The 23,818-nt window shown below is 37.2% G+C and overlaps 1 long non-coding RNA gene across 1 annotated transcript; it reads left to right on the plus strand.

Annotated features, from left to right (window-relative positions):
* Nucleotides 1–22,898: 22,898 nt before the first annotated feature.
* Nucleotides 22,899–23,551, plus strand: LOC121259072. Its single transcript, XR_005939508.1, has 2 exons — nucleotides 22,899–22,935; nucleotides 23,079–23,551. It is a non-coding gene; the product is annotated as an uncharacterized LOC121259072 (long non-coding RNA).
* Nucleotides 23,552–23,818: the final 267 nt, after the last annotated feature.

Here is a 23,818-nt window from a genome sequence, read left to right on the forward strand (position 1 = left end):
CATCACTGCCGGAGTGCGAAGTAACTGAGAAAGTTGTTGGAAAGAAGGAAAATCGAAAGGACAAGATTGGTGGGACAATCGCAAAATAATGAGAGCAAGCTGGGGCCCACTCCCACATTTTATAAAAGAAGGTAATGGGCAGGCTTCCATAAGTCATCACAACCAGGATATGTGCCGCTTCGGTTTCCGGGAATGTAGTTCATGAAGAGACATCGACACAAAGAGCCGCCTGACACCCCTTCATTAATAAGTTTAAAAAAATGTGATGAAAAGATGAGCCCAACATAAGGAGATGCCGTCAGAAGCAGCTGGCCAACAGAAGCTTTTTGGACAATAGAAAACTTAAAAACAGTGCACGGGCTCAAGAGAAGGGTAGGGCGGTTCATGATAAAATTCTCACCTTACCCATCCGGTGAGAATTAACGGGATAACTATAGGGGAATTTTCCCTCTTCCCGAGGCCCAGCCAAGCCCGACCCAGGATGAAAGGACACAGATCCGACCCACTAAGAGGATCCCCTGTAAATGACCTATGGGAGGAACGGTGCAACAGAGGATGGGACTCGTCAGGACTCGTTGGTCTAAGGTTCCTCGGATAATGTCCAGTCATCAAGTGCTTGCCCACATATCAAGCGCGATGTGCTGAGGATCGTCGATCTGTTGACAAAGAAAGTATGAGCAGACTAGGAGAAGGCTATAGAACCACGCCTCATTTAATGGCCCTGCTGCCCTGGTGGCACGCCACGTCAATGGAACCGTTGCAGGACCATGTCACATTTAAAGATTCTGACAAAATGAATAGTATGAGGACTCCAGATCTCACAGCGACAGGCTTGATCTGCTCACCGAACTTCTAGTATAAACAGCTAATCTCAGGTATGAGGAAACTCTCTTTGACCCTTAATTTTTCTTACTTATTTACTACACTCCAAGAACACTTGTTGACTTTGGCATCGGAGGCTCCCCCAGCCCCTAGGCCGTCGTCTTAATGTTGCATATGTTCTTCTCTTTGCAGGGCCTGTTGTGAAGACCTGAGTTGTTGGAGCCTGGCCCAAGTATGTGCGAAACACGACATCAACAACTAGTAATATCCATAGTCATTGTCATTTCATCCCAAATAATATTATACTTTATCATCAATTCAATCACTTACGTCTAAATACAATGGACCGAACATGGTTAAAATATAAATCTTAATCAATCTAAATAACTAATAACAGAGACAGGCCTCTGTATTTATAACTCGGGCGTGATCAGTCCTTCTTTCTTGAATAACTCTGCTTGGGCTGTATCTGCATAAAGATCTACAACTTTGATAAACAAAGTTGCAGGTGGGACTACCATAGTGAGACTTCTAAGAAATCCCAGTAGGTTAAGACCCATGACAATAGTATTAATTGCCTACACACTCTAGATGTGAAAACTATAATGGCCCGCAAGAAATTCAATGGAAGAATTTTTTTAGACCTTAGAGAACGTCGAGAAATCTCGAAAATATTTCACAAATTGAACGATCAATTAGGTTTTAGTCTGTCAGTATCGTCGAATCTCGACTCGCTATGGTGACAATTTGGGGCACTTAGGAGTACTATTTTGCTAAATTAATTGCACCATTAGTCTCACATCAATATTTAGGATTTTATGATACAATAATATGTTTCCCACTTTCTAGATGAATAGTATCAAAGAGTGCCTTTTGATTTAATCAAGGCACTTAGAAAATTTAATTGCACCACTAGACTCGTATGATTATTTAGGATTTTATCGTATAATAATAAATTTTGTAATTTTTGGGGTGGATTGTAACACCTAGTATGGGGCCACGTGGCACTCGGTTCAAATGTCAAATCGCTTTGTAGAATGTCCAAATCTAGTTTTAATCACTAGGATTGCTTTTTGGATGACACTTTGCATATTCCTAGCCATTCATTGGAATAGCAATAGGACATTTGTCACTTAGAGAATTAAGTGTGATGGAATGGAGGGCAAATCAAACCATGTGATCTTGCCACCTATGCAAACACTATTCCCATCAGCCAAAACACTTTTTGATCAACCATTGAATTTCAATCAAAACCCTAAACCCATGATGATGGCCGAAAACTTAAACCATGTTTCAAACCCTAATGTGACTCAGTTTTGATAAGTGTTTAATCATTTGGATTAATCATTTATCATACTATTAATCACTAAATTTTTCATTCATATATCCTTAACCACTCTATTACATCTTGGTAATCATGTTGGGCCAAGAAAAACTTGATTTGGACTTGATCCCAAATGAAACCCATTGAAATCCTAAATTGGAGCTCATCGGTTAGGCTCATTTCTGGCCTAGCGAAAATCACTACCAACAGAGGCTTCTTGAGGAAGTTTCTTTAGGCTCCCAAGGCCAAGACAAGGGCTGACACACCACTCAAGTCTAATCCCCCAAGAATCACTTGATGGGAAGCCAAAAAACCTAAAAACCCTAAGCTATCCATTAAGCCAGCTTTGGAAGCAAGGGGATAGCAGCTGAGTAGCCCACTTTTCCTCCACCTTTTGGCTACCAACCTCCCATCCAAGGGTCACTCAACCACACCATTTTAACCCACTCCATGCATATCACACTACCCTCATTCCTCGTGTCACACTTTGTATTTTCATCTCATTTTCTAGAGAGAACCCGAGAGAGACTCTTCAGGTAGTTTTCTGGCAGTTTTTTATCCACTTTTTCAAGCCATTTTTAAGTTGACTCTCATGATATAGTCATTAATTTTTTCCTCTTTGAGTCTAGTTTATGTTGGTGTATTTTGGATAATCTTTCATGGAGTTTTTATTGGTAAAAGTTTGGTTTGAACATGCAAATGTCACATTGGGCGACATATTTGATGTTTGGCTAAAACTTTGATATTTTGATGAAGTGTTTTGTGCAATATTTGGTAGATCTTGCTATGGTAAAGTGTTAATCTGGAACTTTGGTTTGGATTTATAGCATGTAACTATTTTTTATAAAGAGTCTTGCATGATTTTGGAAAGTTAGAAACTAGAAGGTTCAAAACTGTTTCTATTTTGGTGAAGTTGTGATGTTTGGTTTTGGAAACTAGATCTAATGGTCTAGATTTAATGCTTAGATCGAACTTAAATATGAGGTATATGGTTTTATTTCTTGAAGTTTTATTTCATGAAAAGCAAGGATTTAGTGTTGTTATTTCAAGTCAAAGCATGAAGTGCATGGTTTTGGTGTTTTAGTGCAAATTGAATGTGTAGGTTGTATCTTTGTGATTTTGATTGTTGATGTAGCATGCTATGACTTATATTTGAAGCATGAACATTTTAGGAGTGTGATTGTGGAGTTTTGGTTTCCTTGGAGTTGATTTGAAAAGCATTAGACCAAGAACATCAAGAGTTGGTCCTATTGGGCCTAAACTTAGTTTTTTGGCACTTTTATTGATGTAGTAAGTTTGTGATTTTTATGAAATATGTTTGTTGATCTCTTAGCATAATTTTAGTACCTAGAATTTGATTTCTGAATGTTGCAAAAATCGGTTTAAACATTTTAGTTTGATGATCGGTCAAATTACAATAAAAATCATGTTTTTGCCCATTTTATGAATTGGCCAAGGTGTAGTTCACATATTTGTGTTGTGTTTTAAATTTTTATGATTAGATATTTGGATTTAGAACAAAATTACATGAGAAATATAAATTTTGGTAAGATTTGAAGTTAGTATGCAAAATCCTTATTTTATGGAAAAAATTGAAATTTCCCACAAGTAGATGGGTAAATTTGTAATTTAGCCATAAGTTAGTGAATTTTTATGTTTCTAGGTATTTAGTGAGATTTTATAGCCTGAAATATCTCATTTTAGTTCATGTCTTTTTCACGTTATAGTTTATGTTATGCACAAATATTGTAAGTTAGCTTCTAACTTACTCCCAATGTATTTATGTATGTGCGGTGGTAAGTTGATTATTGTCATATTCTTGTCACTTGTGATTATTATGAATTTTATAATATGCCATGCCATTTATTGCAAGTACATGCTTATCTGTTACATGCCACGTTATGTCATTTCATCTGTCACACGTTCATTTTAATACATGCCATGCCATGTTATGTCATGTCATCTGTCACATATTTATTTTGATACATACCATGCCACGTCACGTGCATAGAGTATGTCATAAAAATTATGTTCAAGTCAATTGAAATCTTTTATTTTTATCATGACCCCAAGTGCTTGAATGGAGTGCTATCCTAGTGGAACTTTATTAGAACTCCATTGTCCACACCGGAGTGTTGAAATTGGTGTGGAATTCCCTAGGTTGATAAGGTAAAGATCAACAAGTTTTGAATGGGGCCTAAATAACTAGTTACCGGTGTCGTTGTAGCCAACATGCTTATCAGTTTTAATTCAGTTATCATGATGTACTCACAGCTGGCGCCGATGCCTGTGATGTGATGCGGTACCGGCAATAGCACATGACTTGAGGGGATCCGTGAAGCATCCATAGTTCACGTTTAATCAACCATGTATATGTTGAACAAGTTCATATCAAGTTCAATTCAGTCAAGCCACCTTATGTCCATGTGCAATCACATTATTTTTCAAAGTCAAACACATGTCATGCTATTTGCCAAGTCATGTCAAGCATATTCATGTTCATATCATGATGTACCCATGACATTTTACTGTCATGCATGCATATGTATACTGTTGGTAGTTTACTTGCTAAGATTTGTAAAAAAATTTCACTTAGTAGTCCCAACTACCATTTCTCTTGGAATAGTACACGATATGTCAGGGTTTAGAGAACCCACACCCAGAAGACTGGACAAGGTTGATTAGCCCTTAGCAAGACGATGAGGAACTAAAAACTATGGCCATCATCTTTATGGATGCAATTTTGGAGATCATATCCGAGCTATGTGAGCAACTTAGCAATTTAGTACAATAGATTTTATTTCTGAATTGTATTTATGGAGTGCTATCTCTAGTACTCTTTATGTTATAGACCTGTTGGACAAGTATTGTAACCTTTTGGATATTAGTTATCGTGTGAATTTTATGAAGTATGTTTATGTTTAGAGATATGTATTACTTTTGGTACATAGTATTGCTCAAAGAAAAAAATTATCCACTATGAATTTACATATTGTTATATGCATACTAGGTGAATTACATCTTTAATTATCATGAACTGGAGTATGTAACCTTGTGTTGTATGTCCCAATGCTTCAAGCTCTATCAAATCCCAAGTAGGGACTAGGGGCTTCACACAACTGCTCTAGAGTACCGGCCGTTGTGTATGACACTTGCCGCCTTTGAGCACCTCTGTTTTGTCTTGAAGAGCTCTCACGTCCGTATCAGTCTTCTCCTTCACCATTGCTCGCCTTTGTAATTCAAACCACTCTTTTCCAAAACTACCAACCTCTTCAACTCTTTGTTCTCTCCCTTGTACGATCGGCACAATGCTTACTCACCTAGCACAGGGTGAAAAGTCCTTTATTGTAACAATCCACCAGGAATTCAACGGATGAATTTCTTTAGGCTTTAGCAACCTCGAAAGGTTTCACGAATTGAACAATCGCGTAGGATTTAGTTTGTCAGCATAGTCAGTTTTACAATTCACAATAGTGCTAGAAAAGTGGTTTTATTTATTTGAGGTACTTAAAACTGTGAGAATGAGAAATGGTCTGCACCATTAGTCTTAGATGACTATTTAGGATCTTATGGCGCAATAAAATGATTTTCGTTTTCTAAATAACTGTTGTTCGAAAAATCGTTTTGAATTGTTTGAGGTACTTAGGATTTGAATTTTTGGAAATGAAGTACGCTCCTAGTTTCATATGAATATTTAAGATTTTATGGTACAAAGTTATTTTCACCATTTTTTGGAGTGAATAGGGACTCTAATGTAAGCGCCATGTAGTACTCAGTCTAGTGTTTTCAAGATTACAACCTGGAATATCCAAATTAGGTTAGAAAAGTTTTATTTGGACACTTGGCAAGATCTTAGCCACACTTAGTGAATAGTATTGGGCACCTGGCACTAAAATAAACCATGAGATGGAAATGTGAATCAAGCCTTGTGATCATGCCACCTAAGCCAAACACTATTCCATCCAATCATCCAATTTGTGCCAAAAACAAAGAGGGTTTCAACCTTAGTGAAACTCCAAATACTTGGAATCCAATTGAAATCCCAAAATTTTGGTGAAAACCGAAACCCCAAATGTTTTCCCCAAACCCCAAATGTTTCCTTCAAAATCCTAATTGTAATCGATTGTAACTTAGTATTTAATCACTTGATTAAATTACTTACACATGCTATTAACCACTCAAATTCATGTCATTACATCATTATTTATTCTTTTATACCTTGGTAACTTTATTGGGCCATAAAAAAATTAGATTTGAGCTTATTAGAAACCCAAACTCCAAACAAACCCCATTGAAACCCCTAATGAAGGCCCATTTGGTTAAAACCCACGAAATTGCACCACCAAGGCAAGGCTGCCATAGGTGGAGGAAGTTTCTTCCTTGCCATAGGTGCCCTTTTACTGCCCAATTCAGCCCCAATATTGTTTAATGGGAAGGCTAAAAGCCACCTTACCAACTCCCTCTCACTCGGCAGCAGTAGGCTGAAAACCATGGGCTATGGCACCTGGTTTTGCATCTGGTTTTGGTTGACACCACATCACCCAAAGTGTCACTCACACATCTCCTTTCACCCCTCTAGAAGTATAAGTCTCGTTCTTGTCTATTTCACTAGCCCTTGGTCACTTTTGAAACCTTTTCTTGGAGAGGAATCTAAAGGAACTTTTGAACAGCTTTTTTGGCCTTTCTTGCTCAAATTTTTTGAAGCTGTTGTAAGTAGATTCTCAAGAAGTTATCTTCACATAAGTTGTTTCTCTTTGAGTCTTGCATGAAGAGATCAGTCTAAGCGATAAACTGGACAGTGTGTGATGCTTTGATTTTTTTTTTTATGGTGTTATTGGCAAGATCTTGGTCTGATCTTTTTATGGTTTATATTTAACATGCTAGTATACAAGTTTGATGAAGATTCGTTTCATGTTATAAGGTTTTTATGAGAGTTTTGCGAAATCTAAAAAGTTGAAAACCAGGTGGATGAAAACAGATTTTGTTTTGGGAAAACTTAGGTCTTTTGTTATGAAAGCATGCTTCAATGGCTTTGATATTCACATATGATGCTCTTATGACTTTGATCTATATGTTAGAATGTTATCTTGAAGATTTATGGTGTTGATGATGAAGATATGAATTTTTATGCTTGCAAAGGTTCGGATAGGTCTTGTATTTGAGATTCTCAGATGGGTCTATGTTTTTATGCAACTTTACCATGTGATCTTAGGTTTTATGCTTAAATATATTTTATGACTTGAATTTTAAGCATGTGATGTTGTTTATTGATGACTTACTCCATGAAAAGTTTCAGATCTAATGGTTTGATCAAACCCAAACCACATAGCACTCAGTTTTTGTGAATGGGTGCAAACCGATTATGTTCAATATGATTGTGTGACTTTTTGTGGTTTTGGCTTAGTTACTCAAAACATGATAGTTATTAGGAATTTTTTATGAACATATTGAGAGTATGTTATTGAACTTTTGGAGTTCTTGGATTTGTTTTGAAAAGAGTTAGATTATGAACATCAAGGGTTGTTCTTGAGATCAAATTACTTGATGTTTTGAATATGGAGGAGTTTGTGTTTTTATGATGTAAGTTTTGTTGGTTTTTATGGTATAATATTTAAGCATAGGATGTGATTTTATATCTTGCATATTTCAGTTTTAGCATGAAGGATAGGGTTTGAAAGAATTGCAACAAAAATCAAGAGTTTAGCATTTTGCATGTTTCGGCTTGTGCTTGTTTCATATGGTTGTGTTATATTTTAAGTTTTTCAAATTAGATATTTGGATTTCAGACAAAGTTTACATGAGAGATGTATGTTTTGGTAAGTTTTGAAGTTAGGATATGAAATCTTTAAGTTAGGGGTAAAATGGTCATTTTTTCACAAGTAGAGAGGTAAAATGGTAATTTTACTTTAAGTCAGTCTTTATATGTTTCTAAGTTTATTAGTTAGGAGTCTCTAACATTTAGAAATATCTTCTTACAACTTCCAGTTAATTTGTGCATTTTATTCTTCACGCAACGCTCACTGTAAGTTAGCCTCTAGCTTACTATTAGGATATTGTGTATTTGTATTGGTAAGAGAACAGTTATTCATGTTCTTATGTTCTTATATATGTCACACTATGCGATGTCACTAAATGTTTATATATTACACATTATACTATGTTACAAAATGTATATCTGTTATACATTATACTCTGTCACTAAATGTTTATCTATTACATATTATGTGTCACAACCCTGCCCCGGGAAAGGCGGGATCGCTACATACATACTTGCCCTTTTCTTTGCATCCTTCCATCCTTCCTTCCTTTCTTTTTTCTATTAACATTCGATCAGCAAGAACATGACACACGTGTACTCTAAATTTCTAATCTAGTAAAGGGAACACCTGATAGACATTCTATTCGAACATTCATCCATAAAAGACTCTCAAAGTCCATCATACGTTCATGAAAACATAACCGTTCTAATTAGAAAGAAATTCCGTCCCAACATAAAAACAACACCCATTATCCATATAAAGTCGAACCAACAGGAAAGACACTAAGCGTCTGGTTCTCAATCTACAGTAATGCCTTGCTCCCCAACTTCTTCGTCATTACCTGGATGTTTAAACTATTTAAAACACAAGTGAGTCGAATACTCAGTAAGCAGTATATCATGTTGTTAACTTATTAATCACATAATTTTTTCTTTTGAAAACATGCATACATAAACATTTGCTAATCGTGACAATGCTTTCATGCATAAACAATTTAAGAAATAAACCATACTTTCATGCATAAACAATTTAAGAAATAAGCCATACATTCATGCATAAATATTTTTAGAAATAACTATGCTTTCATGTATAACATTTTAAGAAATAACCATGCTTTTCATGTTTCACTTTCTTTTGGCCGGTACACACTATTACGCCCAGTGTGTTTGGTTTAGTGGTCTTCTTTTGGACCTAGATTCCACCCGTGGCCACAGGTTGGGAATCCCTTTTAGTCAGGGGGCAACACTGGGTGCACTACCAGTACTACTTACCCAACATTACAATTTGCCCATTCCTTTGGTACCCTTTTCATTCATATGGACATTACGTATTTTCATACATTAAAACATTCATTTATTCAGCCATTTCTTTCTTTCATTCATGTCAATCCTTTTAGTCCTTTCTTTTCAGTCCATTTCATTTAATAGTTCATTCATGGAAGAACACCATTTAAAAGTATGAGCTTAAACATCTTCTTTCATGGCATCTATAAAACATCAGTTCCTAGGGATAATTTAAAACACTTTCTTCTCGTCATTTAAAGCATCAGTTCATAGGAAAATTTTTTCGTAGGGGCATTTAAAAATAATTTCTTTGCGTAATTTAAAGCATTGCTTAAAGCATAAGGCATGAGACATTCATTTTCTTTCATTTACAACCAAAATATTTTCATCATCTTTTTTAGTCAAATGCACATGCATTTTTATGAGATACAGTTTCATGCTATACTACATATATGAATAATCAATAAGTTTCTTGAGAGGGCATGTATGAAAATCTCATGATTTAGAACCTACGTGCATGCATTACCTCGTACACATACACACAATCTATAGGGTGCTTAACAGGGGCTATCAAGAAATGGCTTGTACATACTATATTCATTTACTCTTTTCTTTAGAAGAACATTTACAATAAGAGAGAGAAATATTCTTTCATAAAGAGAACATGGTGTTAGAAGCATGATCATAGCTACTTACCTCTGTACGCCTCGATACTTCCAATGTCAATATAGGTCCTATTCCAATAAATAGCATAAGCGTGTTAATACTTACACAATATTCTTTAGCCCTCCCTTTAAAAGAGAAAGTCACGATACTACAATCTAACGTCCATTCTATGCTTAGCATTAATCATAATGACTACTCCTCACCTCAACTTACAAGAGAAATAAGTTAAATATTAAGACATGCTAGCTGTCCATGGAAAGGCCATTTTAAAGACTTACATGAAAAGTAGTTAAGAATTCATAGGTTTCAAGCAAGGTCTCTTTGGTTCAATCTCATTTTGGGTTGTGGACATTAGGAGGTAAAATCTGAAAATTCTCAACAATGGGCTTTAAAATAGATTTAGGCATCTCAAGTAGGCTAAATAAGCTTAGGAAACATGCCCTTTAAATCAACTTGTGGTCCCTCATTATAAAACGGTTAGCTTATTAATATTTTAGACTCTTGGGTTAGGTAGAATTTAACCAAAGGAGGGACAACATAAATGAGCTATTTTTACATCAAGGCATGGCATGACATGGATTTAGGAATACTTGGACAGCTTCACATATCATAATACATCATGCACAATTAATCTCTTATATCTAAACTAACTAAGCTATAACCTATTCACATAAGAAATATTTTAATTAGTTTAGATAAAACCTCCCATTAAAATTAAAGTAGCATAAGGTATAGCAAGGTTGCCCATTAAGCAACTTTAAAACCTTTAAACATTTAAGTTCATACTTTAACCACTTAACACCCTTTAAAAGCAAAATAAAAAAATTATAGAACCAAGCAAAACCTTTAACCGAACCTCTTAGCATTCTAAAAAAAAATCACCCATAAATCTCAACACAAAACACATGGTACCAACATATATACACTAAAAAATATACTAATCATCACCTATGATTAAACCAAGTTTAATAGCAAAATAGCATTTTCGAGATATAGAAAAATACATAGCAAAACAGTCATAGTACCATTCAGTTTGGGCCAAAAACAGGGCATAACACATAAAAGCTATCATTCCTTTACTCGGTTGCCACCCAATTAGAACGAATATTAGAGGAAACAAAAGAGAAACCAGTCTAGAAACTACCACACAACAATTGGTCAGCACAGAAAATTTGAAAACCCAAATACATGGCACGAGTTTGCTTAGCACAGTTTCAATCAAGAAATCTTAAGGATAAGAGCATTAATTAACTTGGCTTCCCTTACAAGATTTGGAAACAAGCGTCAAACAAGAAGAGGAGAAGAAATCTGAAGGTCCAAGGCTTCAAAAATCTTCCTCCTTGAAGAAGCTTTGATTGGATCTTGAGCTTGGGAAGGGACGAAATCGGTTTGAAGAAGGAAGAGGAAATCGTTCGGGCTAGAGGAAACCAAGAGGGTCTTTGGTGTGAATGAAGGGGCTTCACTTAAGGCTTGAGAAATTTTATCTCTTGGCTTGCCTTAGAACCGACGGGGTGCAAGGGAAGGAAAAGGAATTCAATAGCTTGCTTAGGAAGCCTATGGGTCCAAGGGAGAAAGGGCTCAATTGCTTTAGTCAACACTTGTCCCATAAGCCAAGGAGATGAATGGTGGAGATTGAATGTGGGGAGATATTTTCCTCACCTAGCCATCCTATGGTGGAGAGAGCTTGGGTCATTTCTTGAATAGATAAAAATTAGAGGACTTAAGGAAAAATATTTCAAAGTCTTAAAAATCATACCCTTGATTTATTTTAATAAATCATATTTTAAAATAAAGCACTCATCTTAAAATAAAATAATTAAAAATAATAAAAATCTACCTCAAAATATTTAACTTAAAGAATTAATAAAATGATGTAAGGACCTATGTAGTAGGACTCAGGTATTACATTATGCCATGTTACAAAATATTTATATGTTATACATTATGCCATGTCACAAAATTTTCATCTGTTACATGTTATTTTATGTCACGAAAAGTTATCTATTACACGTTACGTTATGTCACAAAATATTTATCTATTTCATGTTATACCATGTCATTCATTTGATGTACATAACAAGTTATGTTATGTCATGTTATTAGTCATTCTATTTCACATCATGTCATGTCTCAAGTACAGAGTGTGTCTTGATATAGTATTTTCACATTAATCAAGTCTTTTAGATTTGTCACGACCCCAAGTGCTAGAATATGGTAATATCCTAATGGAACTACATTGTTCACACAGGAGTGTTTAAACTGGTGTGAAATTGCCTGAGTTGACATAGGGCACCTTACAGTATGGCCCTAACGGAGTTAAAAGAGTTAAATTTGTCGATGGAAGGATTTATCAGGCCAAGCATTTCACATTGGGGAGCACCATTACTATTTATGAAAAGAGAGATCAAACCCTTAGGATGTGCATCGACTGCCAAGAACTGAATAACATGATCATAAAGAATAGATATCCATTGCCAAGTATATATGATTTATTTGACTAGCTACAAGGAGCTGCAGTGTTTTCTAAGATTGATTTTAGGTCAAGATATCACCAATTAAGGATTTAGGAAGGCTACATACCTAAGACAATCTTTTGAACTAGAATGACCATTTCAAATTTACAACGATGCCTTTCGGATTAGCTGACCCCCTGGCAACTTTTATGGACATTATGAATAGTGTTTCAACCATTGTTTGATTTATTTCTAGTGGTTTTTATAGATGAAATTTTAATTAATTCCAGAAGTGTCGAGGGTCATGAGGACCACCTAAGATTGGTGTTGAAACGCTTAAGGACAATCAATTATTTGCCAAACTCAACAAGTGTGAGTTTTGGCTAGATGAAATAAAGTCCCTATGTCATGTAATATTCAAGGAGGGAATCACAATCGACCTAAGTAAGATTAAGGCAATAGTAGGATGGCAGCGACAGACCTCTGTGCAAGAGGTGAAGAGCTTCCTAGGACTAGCTAGAGCTACCATTGGAGGTTTGTTGAATGATTCTCTAGACTTTCGAGTCCATTCATGGCATTAACCAGAATGAATGTTAAATTTGCATATATCGACAAGTGTGAATTGAGGTTTGAGAAGCTAAAGAGGAGGCTAACTAAGGCCCCTGTTCAAACCTTACTCGAGCCCCAAAAGCCATTTGGGGTGTTTAGTGACGTGTCAAAGTATGGTCAAGGTTGCATCTTGATGCAAGAAGTTAAGGTGGTAGCTTATGTGTCTAGAGAGTTGAAGGACCACGAAAGGAACTACCCAACTCACGACATGGAGTTGGCAGCCACAATGTTTGCTTTAAGGATTGTGAAGTATATACCAATCACAAGAGCCTAAAGCATCTCTTCACCTAGAAGAATCTTAACACGAGGCAACGAAGGTGGTTGGAGGTTATTAGCGACTAGCAATATGAAATTAAGTATCACCCAGGAAAAGCCAATTTAGTTGATGATGCCTTAAGATGCAAGTCAAAGATGAGAGATGTAAGAGAAATCCTAGAGGTGGATTCACTCTTGAAAGGAATGAGACTGCTAATGATAAAGGACCAACCGTCAGAAGACAATCTCACTATCTTGCAAAAGATTAGGATAAGCGATTTTGAAAAGCTAAAGGATCAACAAGAAAAGGATCCGGGATTGCTGGGAATCCGACAGAGAGTCTACAAAGGCGAAGGACCTATGCATTTTAGTTTGGGCGAGGATGGAATCTTGTTGTTTAGAGGGAGGAAGATAGTTCTGACTAATTTGGAAATTTTAAAATGGATACTAGTCGAAACTCATTCCTTTCCATACTCAATACACCCTGGAGGAATGAAGATGTATCGAGATCTTAAGAAAGGATTCTGGCGGGAAGGAATGAAGCAAGACATTGCCCACTTCATCGAGAGGTGTGCTACGTGTCGAAGGGTAAAGGCAGAGCACCAAAGATGGACTGGGAATTTGCAACCATTACCTATTCTTGAATGGAAATGGGAAGATATCTCCATAGATTTTGTGGCTTGATTGCCCAGAACCCCTAATGGAAAGGATGCCGCTTGGGTAATCATGGATCGGTTGACCATGAGTGCTCCCTTCTTACCGGTCACCACTACGAACACACCAAGTAAACTCACTCGGCTATACATAAGAGAGATAGTTAGATTACACAGAGTCCCTAAGACTATATAATCAGACTGAGATCTGAAGTTTACCTCTCTGTTTTGGAAGAGTTTACAAAAGGCGATGGACACCAAGCTAAAGTTTAGCAGTGCTTAGCCCCCAAGCTGATGGACAATCAGAAAGGACTATTCAAACATTGAAGCACATGCTAAAAACCTACGTATTGGATTTTAAGGGACCCTAGAAAAATCATGTCCCACTCATCGAATTTTAGTATAATAATAGTTACTAGGCGACTCTTCAAATGGCCCCTTGTGAGAGGCGCTGTATGGGAGGAAGTGCAGATCACTGATATGTTGGGATGAGACATGAGTGGCCAAGGTGATTGGATTAGAAATCATCCAAGAAATGACCGAGTAGGTCAAGTTCATACGCGCGAGGATGGCCATAGCTCAGAGTGAGCAAAAGAGCTACACCGATAATAGGAGAAGGGAATTGACCTTCGAGGATAGGGATTGAGTGTGCCTCAAGATGGGGTGGCAATATGTGACATGACCCATGAACTCGATACAAATACGATACGAAATTAACGGGTTTGAGTTTGATGTTAATGAGTTTGGGTGAAAACGAGTACCTAAAAACTAAAAAAACCCTAACCCAACTCAAATTCTTCATGAAAAATGCTACTTTGAGTGCCTCGAATTTCGTGAGGATGGTGTGCTCGAACATTGCTCACTCAATTTGCTCCCTCATTTTGACACCTTATGTATTTTAGTTTTTTTTTTTTAATTTTCTTTACTTAAAAGTTAAGAAAGTAACTGTTAGTATATTGATATTTTTTTTATATTTTAAAAAATATTTTAAAATGATAAAAAAAAATATAAATAAAAAAATTAGAAAAAAATAAATGGACCAATTTGACTTAACGGTCAAATGGAGAGGTGCTACTCAGGCGGTAGAGTAGCACCGCTCATTCATCATATTCACGCCGCCCCCTCACTCTCGGGCTCTCCCACCTTGCTCACCCCTCAGTCTCCCTCTCTCTCATATCTCTGTCTCATAATCTTACCGACATTGGTTGCCAGTCTGTTAGAGACCTCGGGCTAGTCCCAAAACATTGGGTTGTCCTCACCTTGGTTTTCCTTGTGATGACCGATTGCCTAAGCCCTCTTGCTTGGACTTTGAATAATAATGGCAATATATGATAGGAATGATGAGTTCCTAGGTTGATGAAAGAATAGTGTTTAGTGATGAAATGGCAATGATAATGAGTTCAGGTAATCTATGAGATAGATAAGGGTGTTTGATGTAATGTGGAATGGCTAGAAGGTTGCACTTGATGTTAGGGACACTTGGAAGATGATTAGAGTTGGTAGAGTGAAGTGTAGCTAGGGTTTTGTGTGATGGCTAAGGATGTTTTCAAGATTGGAAGAGATGAACTAAGGTTGGAATCGTTGGATGAGATGCTAGGGTTTGGAAATGATGTGGAAGAATGAGGCTAGGGTTTGGTGGCTAGGGTTGGCCGAATATAGTGATGGTTAATGTGATCCCTAAAATATAGGATCAAGAATGGAAAGGTTCAGTTTTGGCAATTGGAGGAAAGTCTTGGTTGACTAGAGTGATTCTAGGGAATGAGAGATTTGAGAGATTGGATATGGTAGATGAGATGGAGTTTGAATGAGTTAAGGGTTGTTCCTTGAGTTTAGAGATTTGGAGATAGAGGATTGGATTTGAATATGTCAAGATAGGATTTGGATATGGTAAGATGTTGTTAGTCTTTGGTTGATTGGAGAGATTCCAGAAATTGAGAGATTTTAGGGATTGGTTGAGTGATTGGAGGGATTGAGTGATTCTAGGAAAATTCTTAGAATTGAGGGATTGCCTAAGATAAGATAAAGAAGGTAGGATTTGAATATGGCAAAAGATTGAGTCTTTGGTTGACTAGGTGTATGGAAGGAGTTGAGAGATTTAAGGGATGAGTGATTCTAGGGAAGTTCCTAGAATTAAGGGATTGGAGATTGGAGATTGGATTTGAATGATAGGTAAGGTGGCTAGGGATAATCCTAAATCATAGTTGTTAGGAATTGGAAGTTTGACTAAGGCAATGGATGTATTTCGAATTTGGGAGGAATTGGAAGATGGAAGATGAGTTCCTAACTTGTAGGAGATGATTGAGGGAAGATTCCTAAGTGGTAGGAATCTATAAAGGAAAGATAGGGTTTCGGTTTTGGTAAGTGAAGAAGGTCTTAGTTGACTAGAGTGATTTTAGGAATGAGGGATTTTAGGGATGAGTCAACTCTCCTAAAATTAAGGAAGTTTCCAATTGGAACTCTTGAGGGATGGCTAGGGTTTTTGAAAGATGATGGAAGCTAGATATGGTAAGTGGCTATTATGGAAAGATGTGGGACAGGGCAATTTCGGCTAGGGCTTAGTTGGATTGGATGAAAGATATTTTGGGATATGGCCAAATATGGAAATTAGGGCAAACACATGTGGTGGTCGAAATTTGTGTATGGAGAGGATTGAATGGATGTAAGGAAATTTATGGATGAACAATTTGGATGAACACTATGGATGAACAAGATGGAAAAGTATGAGCAAATGATGAATAGACTCAACAAATGAATATGAAGACTCTCTTTATGGTTTATAAGGATATTTTGATATGCAATAAAAGATATGAACATCAAGGACAAATGAAGAACACGACGAACAAGTGATAAAGACTCAAGAACAAAGTGAACAAAAGATAGCCAATTCAACTATGATTCACGAATTGCACATAGATGAAATAAATCTCTTTATTAATAAACTTGAAAATAACAAAGATAACAACAACTTGGATTGACGAATTGTACCAAGTTGCAAGAACAAGATAAGTTGAATCACACCTATTCACGAATTGCAAGGTAATGATTCTCTACTAGGGATTCATGAATTGCACCCAAGTTGCCCAAGTGCGTAGCACCGAAAAAGTGATCTCAAGAACAATAATCTACCCACTTAGGGAATTTGCTAAAGGTTCAAAAGATGTAAACTAAATGCCTAAGGGTCCTATTTATAGAGAATACAAAGTGGAAACCCTAATAGGTCCCTTGATAAATATAAATAAATAAAATAAATAAATAAACAAGTGATAGTGGTGTGGAACCCATAGGGGCCCACGACATTGGCCCTTGGTGGCCTTGGCTAGCCCATGCATCCCTAGGACCATGTCCTAGGGCGGTTTTTGATGGGGTCTTGACATTCCCCATTCCTTCAAGATTATACTTGCCCTCAAGGATCAAATTTGACAAACTCAAGCCCACAAAGTCTTTTCTTGCCTCCTTCAAAGCAAAACAATTGTCCCCACCTTTACACAATGACTTGGACATGATGGCTTCAAAAGGCTTGACTTCCTTGATTAGCAAAGTGGTCCAACTTCTTTTCTTCCCCCCTACTATTCTTAGGAAAATTCACTCTATGCCTCATTGGTCCCCAGTCATAAGCCCGGTTTTCTCTTCTCTCCTCATAGTGGTCTCCCTTGTATCCTCTCTCATGTGGCTTCCACCTCTCGCTTGATGGTACCGTCTCCCATCAAAGTAAGTGCTTTGGCCATAAGGCCTCTCATTCTTTTTTCTTTCAAGCCTCTCTAGACTTACATTTGTCTCCCTCCCTATGGCTTCAAAGGTTCTTCTATTTTCTTCACTCCTACGGCAAGTGGCTTTCATGGCCATCCTTAACTTGGCCATGGTAGTGTTGACATCATTAAGGACGTGGTAAAGCCTTGTTGTATGCCCTTCTAATGCCACAAGGCACTCTAATTATAGAGTGTCCTCGTGCATGGTGATGGTTCAAGCTTCAAAAATCCAACCTTGAGTTGCCCACCTTATCGGGTGGACAACCCCTTCTTGCAACAAGCTTGAGGTCCAACCTTGGGTCTTCCACCAACTCGTGTGGTTGACCCCTACAAACAATCTTACTCCGTTCTACTCCTCAACCCCCAAACTTCAATTTCTCAACATAATAAAAATAATGAGATCCTCGAGGGACTCTCCAACCAATTCGCAAAGTGTGAGTTATCACGTTGTTTACCTCAGGAAGAAGTGAGAACTTCTTAAGAACGCCTAGCAAGAATGAGCCTCAATGAGACTCCCAATGAACTTTTCAATGAAATATCTTGACGAAAGCACCAATAATGTTAGGGCTTCTCAAGAGCACCAAGCAAGATTGACTCTCAATGAAAGCACCATTAATGTTAGGGAACATTAATGGTTCCAAGCAAGATGGATTTCACCAAAACCTCTCAACGAAAGCACCATTAATGTTAGGGACCTCGGTCTAGTCCCTAAACATTGGGTTGTCCTCGCCTTGGTTTTCCTTATGATGACCGATTGCCTAAGCCCTTTTGCTTGGACTTTGAATAATAATGACAATATATGATGGGAATGATGAGTTCCTAGGTTGATGAAGGAATGGTGTTTAGTGACGAAATGACAATGATGATGAGTTCGGGTAATCTATGGGATGGATAAGGATGTTTGATGCAATGTGGAATGGCTAGAAGGTTGCCCTTGATGTTGGGGACACTTGGAAGATGATTAGGGTTGGTAGGGTGAAGTGTAGGTAGGATTTTTTGTGTAGTGACTGCTAAGGATGATTTCGAGATTGGAAGAGATGGACTAGGGTTGGAGTCTTTGGATGAGATGCTAGGGTTTGGGAATGATGTGGAAGAATGAGGTTAGGGTTTGGTGGCTAGGGTTGGCCGAATATGGTGATGGTTAATGTGATTCCTAAAATGTAGGATCAAGAATGGAAAGGTTCAGTTTTGACAATTGGAGGAAAGTCTTGGTTGACTAGAGTGATTATAGGGAATGAGAGATTTGAATGATTGGATACGGTAGATGAGATGGAGTTTGAATGAGTCAAGGGTTGTTCATTAAGTTTAGGGATTTAGAGATGGAGGATTGGATTTGAATATGTCAAGATAGGATTTGGATATGATAAGATGTTGTTAGTCTTTGGTTGACTATAGAGATTCTAGGAATTGAGGGATTTTAGGGATTGGTTGAGTGATTGGAGGGATTGAGTGATTCTAGGAAAATTCTTAGAATTAAGGGATTGATTAAGATAAGATAAAGAAGATAGGATTTGAATATGGCAAGAGATGGAGTCTTTGGTTGACTAGGTATATGGAAGGAGTTGAGAGATTTAAGGAATAAGTGATTCTAGTGAAGTTCCTAGAATTAAGGGATTGGAGATTGAAGATTGGATTTGAATGATAGGTAAGGTGGCTAGGGATAATCCTAAATGGTAAGGTGCATGGTAGTTGTTAGGAATTGGAAGTTTGACTAAGGCAATGGATGTATTTCGAATCTGGGAGGAATTGGAATATAGAAGATGAGTTCCTAACTTGTAGGAGATGATTTAGGGAGTGGTAGGATTTTGGAAAGATAGAGATGATTGAGGGAAGATTCCTAAGTGGTAGGAATCTATAAAGGAAAGATAGGGTTTCGGTTTTGGTAAGTGAAGAAGGTCTTAGTTGACTAGAGCGATTTTAGGAATGAGGGATTTTAGGGATGAATCAACTCTCCTAAAATTAAGGAAGTTTCCAATTGGGACTCTCGAGGGATGCCTAGGGTTTTTGAAAGATGATGGAGGCTAGATATGGTAAGTGGCTATTATGGAAAGATGTGGGACAAGCCAATTTCGACTAGAGCTTAGTTGGATTGGATGAAGGATATTTTGGAATATGGCGGAATATGGAAATTAGGGCAAACACATGTGGTGGTCGAAATTTGTGTATGGAGAGGATTGAATGGATGTAAGGAAATTTATGGATGAACAATTTGGATGAACATTATGGATGAACAAGATGGAAAAGTATGAGCAAGTGATGAAAAGACTCAACAAAGGAATATGAAGACTCTCTTTATGGTTTATATGGATATTTTGATATGCAAGTAAAGATATGAACATCAAGGAAAAATGAAGAACATGATGAACAAGTGATAAACACTCAAGAACAAAGTGAACAAAAGATAGCCAATTCAACTATGATTCACGAATTGCACATAGATGAAATAAACCTCCTTATTGATAAACTAAAAATAACAAATATAACAACAACTTGGATTCACGAATTGTATCAAGTAGCAAGAATAAGATAAGTTGAATCATACCTATTCATGAACTGCAAGGTGATGATTCTCTACTAGGGATTCACGAATTGCACCAAAGTAGCCCAAGTGCCTAGTACCGAAAGAGTGATCTCAAGAACAATAATCTACCCACTTATGAAATTTACCAAAGGTTCAAAAGATATAAACTAAATGTCTAAGGGTACTATTTATAGAGAATACGAAGTAGAAACCTTAATATGTCCCTTGTTAAATAAAAATAAATAAATAAACAAGTGATACTGGTGTGGAATCCATGAGAGCCGATAGCATTGGCCCTTAGTGGCTTTGGCTGGCCCATGCATGCCTAGGACCATGTGTTAGGGACCTTGGTCTAGTCCCTAAACATTGGGTTGTCCTCGCCTTGGTTCTCTTTGTGATGACCGATTGCCTTAGCCCTCTTTCTTGGACTTTGAACAATAATGTATGATGGTAATTATGAGTTTCTAGGTTGATGAAAGTATGATGTTTAGTGGCGAAATAGTAATGATGATGAGTTCGAGTGATCTAAGTGATGAATATGGGTGTTTCATGCTAAGTGGAACGGCTTGAAGGTTGGCCTTGATGTTGGGGCCTTTTGGATGATGATTAGGGTTGGTATGGTGAAGTGTAGCTAGGGTTTTGTGTGGTGGCTAAGGATGATTTCGAGATTGGGAAGAGATGGACTAGGGTTGGAGTCTAGGATGAGATGCTAGGGTTTGGAATGATGTGGAAGAATGAGGCTAGGGTTTGGTGGCTAGGGTTGGAAGGTGATTGAATGAGTCTATGGTTGCTTCTTGACTTTAGGGATTGATTAAAGATAAGATGAGGAAGATATGATTTGGATAAGGTAAGTAGATGAAGATGGATGGTGTTTGATTGAGTCTAGGGTTATTCCTAGAGTTTAGGGATTTGGAGATGGAATTTGAATATGGTAAGATAGGATTGGGATATGGCAAGATGATGTTAGTCTTTAATTGACTTGAGTGATTCTGGAAATTGAGTGATTCTAGGGAAGTGGATTGGCTAGGATAATATAAGGAAGATGAGATTTGAATATGGCAAGAGGTTGGAAGTCTTTGGTTGACTAGATGGATTGGAAGAGTGGAGAGATTTTAGGGATAGAGTGATTCTAGGGAAGTTCATAGAATTAAGGGATTGACTAATGTAATGGATGTATTTCAAATTTGGACGACTTGGAAGCTAGAAGATTGAGCTCCTAACTTGTAGGAGATGATTTAGGGATTGGTAGGATTTTGAAAAAATAGATGATTGAGGGAAGATTCCTAAGTGGTAGGAATCTATCAAGGAAAGATAGAGTTTCGATTTTGGTAAGTGAAGAAGGTCTTAGTTGACAAGAGTAATTCTAGGAGATGAGTGATTTGTGGGATTGATTGAGTGATTAGATGGATGGAGAGATTTAAGGGATAATAGATAGAATGGAATTTCCTAGGATCAAGGGATTTGGTGGTTTGAGTAATTGAGTGATTTTAGGAATGAGTCAACTTTCCTAAGATTAAGGAAGTTGCCAAGTGGGACTCTTGAGGGATGGCTAGGGTTTATGGAAGACAAGTGTTTTGGTTAGGGTTTATGGAGATAATGGAGGCTAGGTATGGTAAGTGACTAATATGGAAAGATGGTGGCAAGAGAATTTCGGCTAGGTCAATGGATTGGATGAATGGTGGCTAGGGTTAGGATTCCTAGAGTTTAGGAAATCCTTTTAGAAGGCTAGGGTTATCAAATAAGGCAAGATTTGTGTATGACAAGATAGAGGCTAAGTGGATTTCGGCTAGAGCTAATGGCTATGATGGATGAAGGGTAAATATGGGATATGGACAACAAGGGCAAACACAATAGTGGTCGAATTATAGTGTATGGATGGATTGAATTGGGCAATGGAAATATATGGATGAACACGCATGAACAAGATGGATGAACAATATGGGTGAACAAGATGGATGAACAAGATGGATGAACAATATAGGTGAACAAGATGGATGAACAATATGGATGAACAAGATGGAAGAGTATGATCAAAGGATGAATGAACTCAACAAAAGAATATGAAGACTCTCTTTTTAGTTTATATGGATATTTGATATGCAAGAAAAGATATGAACATCTCAAGGACAAATGAAGAACACGATGAACAAGTGATAAACACTCAAGAACAAAGTGAACAAAAGATAGCCAATTCAACTATGATTCACGAATTGCAGATAGATGAAATAAACTTCTTTATTTATAAACTTGAAAGTAACAAAGATAACAACAACTTGGATTCACGAATTGTACTAAGTTGCAAGAACAAGATAAGTTAAATCATACATATTCAAGAATTGCAAGGTGATGATCATCTACTAGGGATTTACGAATTACACCCAAGTAGCCCAATTGCTAAGTACCGAAGGATGATCTCAAGAACAAATCTACCCACTTAGAGAATTTTCCAAATATTCAAAAGATGTAAACTAAATGCCTAAGAGTCATATTTAAAGAAAATACAAAGTGAAAATCCTAATAGGTCCCTTAATAAATAAAAATAAATAAATAAATAAACAAGTGATAGTGGGGTAGAACCCGTGATGGCCCACGACATTAGCCCTTGGTGGCCTTGGCTACCCATACATGCCTAGGACCATGTCCTATGGCGGTTTTTGATGGAGTCTCGACACAGTCGCCCACGACAAGCCTCTCAAAGTCGTCGCCATTGGTCTCACCATCTCCAGTGCCCAAACTAGCTTCTCTGAGCTGAGTCCAGCTCTTTCGTTTGTCTATCAGTGTTTCAATGTAACACTCCCTAATGCCTAGTCGTCGCCAGAGATGAGACACTGATGTGTTAAAAATGTAAGCTTTCCTTTTTTTTTTTTTTTTTTAGTTTTTATATAAAAAAAAAAAATGTCAACATAGCTTAAATTACATGCTGCCAAGTGCAACGAACTAATTTTTGGGCAATTCGAAATGTGATACTTCTATTTTTCTGGATAGAGCGATATGAGTTGCCACATTGATGGGTTTATTGCTGTAGTGGCGCATACTGATCATGTTCTACAGGAAAGCCCAGTTACTGAAAGGGCAGCTAATGTTATTGCCGCAGCTAATACTGCTGCAGAGGTTAACCTCAAGAAATCAGGGGACCACCCACTTTAAATACTGCTGCAAACGGGTAGTGAAGTGCGGCAGAAAATACGAGTCATCATGTTAACCATGGACTATATATTTGATATTTGTTGGGATAGAGTATAGTGCATATCAAGATGCTACCTAGATGGTCCACCTACACAAGAATTGGAACTATCAGGTTATGAAATATATAAATTGGTATACTTGAATATTATTATTACTTATAAGAAAAAAAATCATTTTTCCTATGAGTTGCGTCATGCTCATGTGAACTGCACTTGAACAAAGTGATTGGGTAGTAAAAGGGACTTTGTGTCTATGATTAAAGTTGTTCGACCTGTATGCTTGTTGAACGACTCCTGTTTAACGACTCTTGTTAGTCGAATATGGTACGACTCTTGTTTTCATGTAAGCCTTTTCCCCGCCACCTTTTTTTCTTATAATGTCTGGACTTAGCACTCGGTACACACGTGTCCAGAAAGTAAGACAAGGAGAGTTAAGCTGCGTGGATGTTGAGCTGAGTTCAATTCTTTATTAACAGTAATAAGTTGAGTAGAAGAAAGAGTTATGTGGAATCCATCTAAATTGAGTTTAAAGTGTGTTTGAA

This window comes from Juglans microcarpa x Juglans regia, chromosome 4D (assembly GCF_004785595.1).
Source record: "Juglans microcarpa x Juglans regia isolate MS1-56 chromosome 4D, Jm3101_v1.0, whole genome shotgun sequence".
NCBI classification, from domain to species: Eukaryota; Viridiplantae; Streptophyta; class Magnoliopsida; order Fagales; family Juglandaceae; genus Juglans; species Juglans microcarpa x Juglans regia.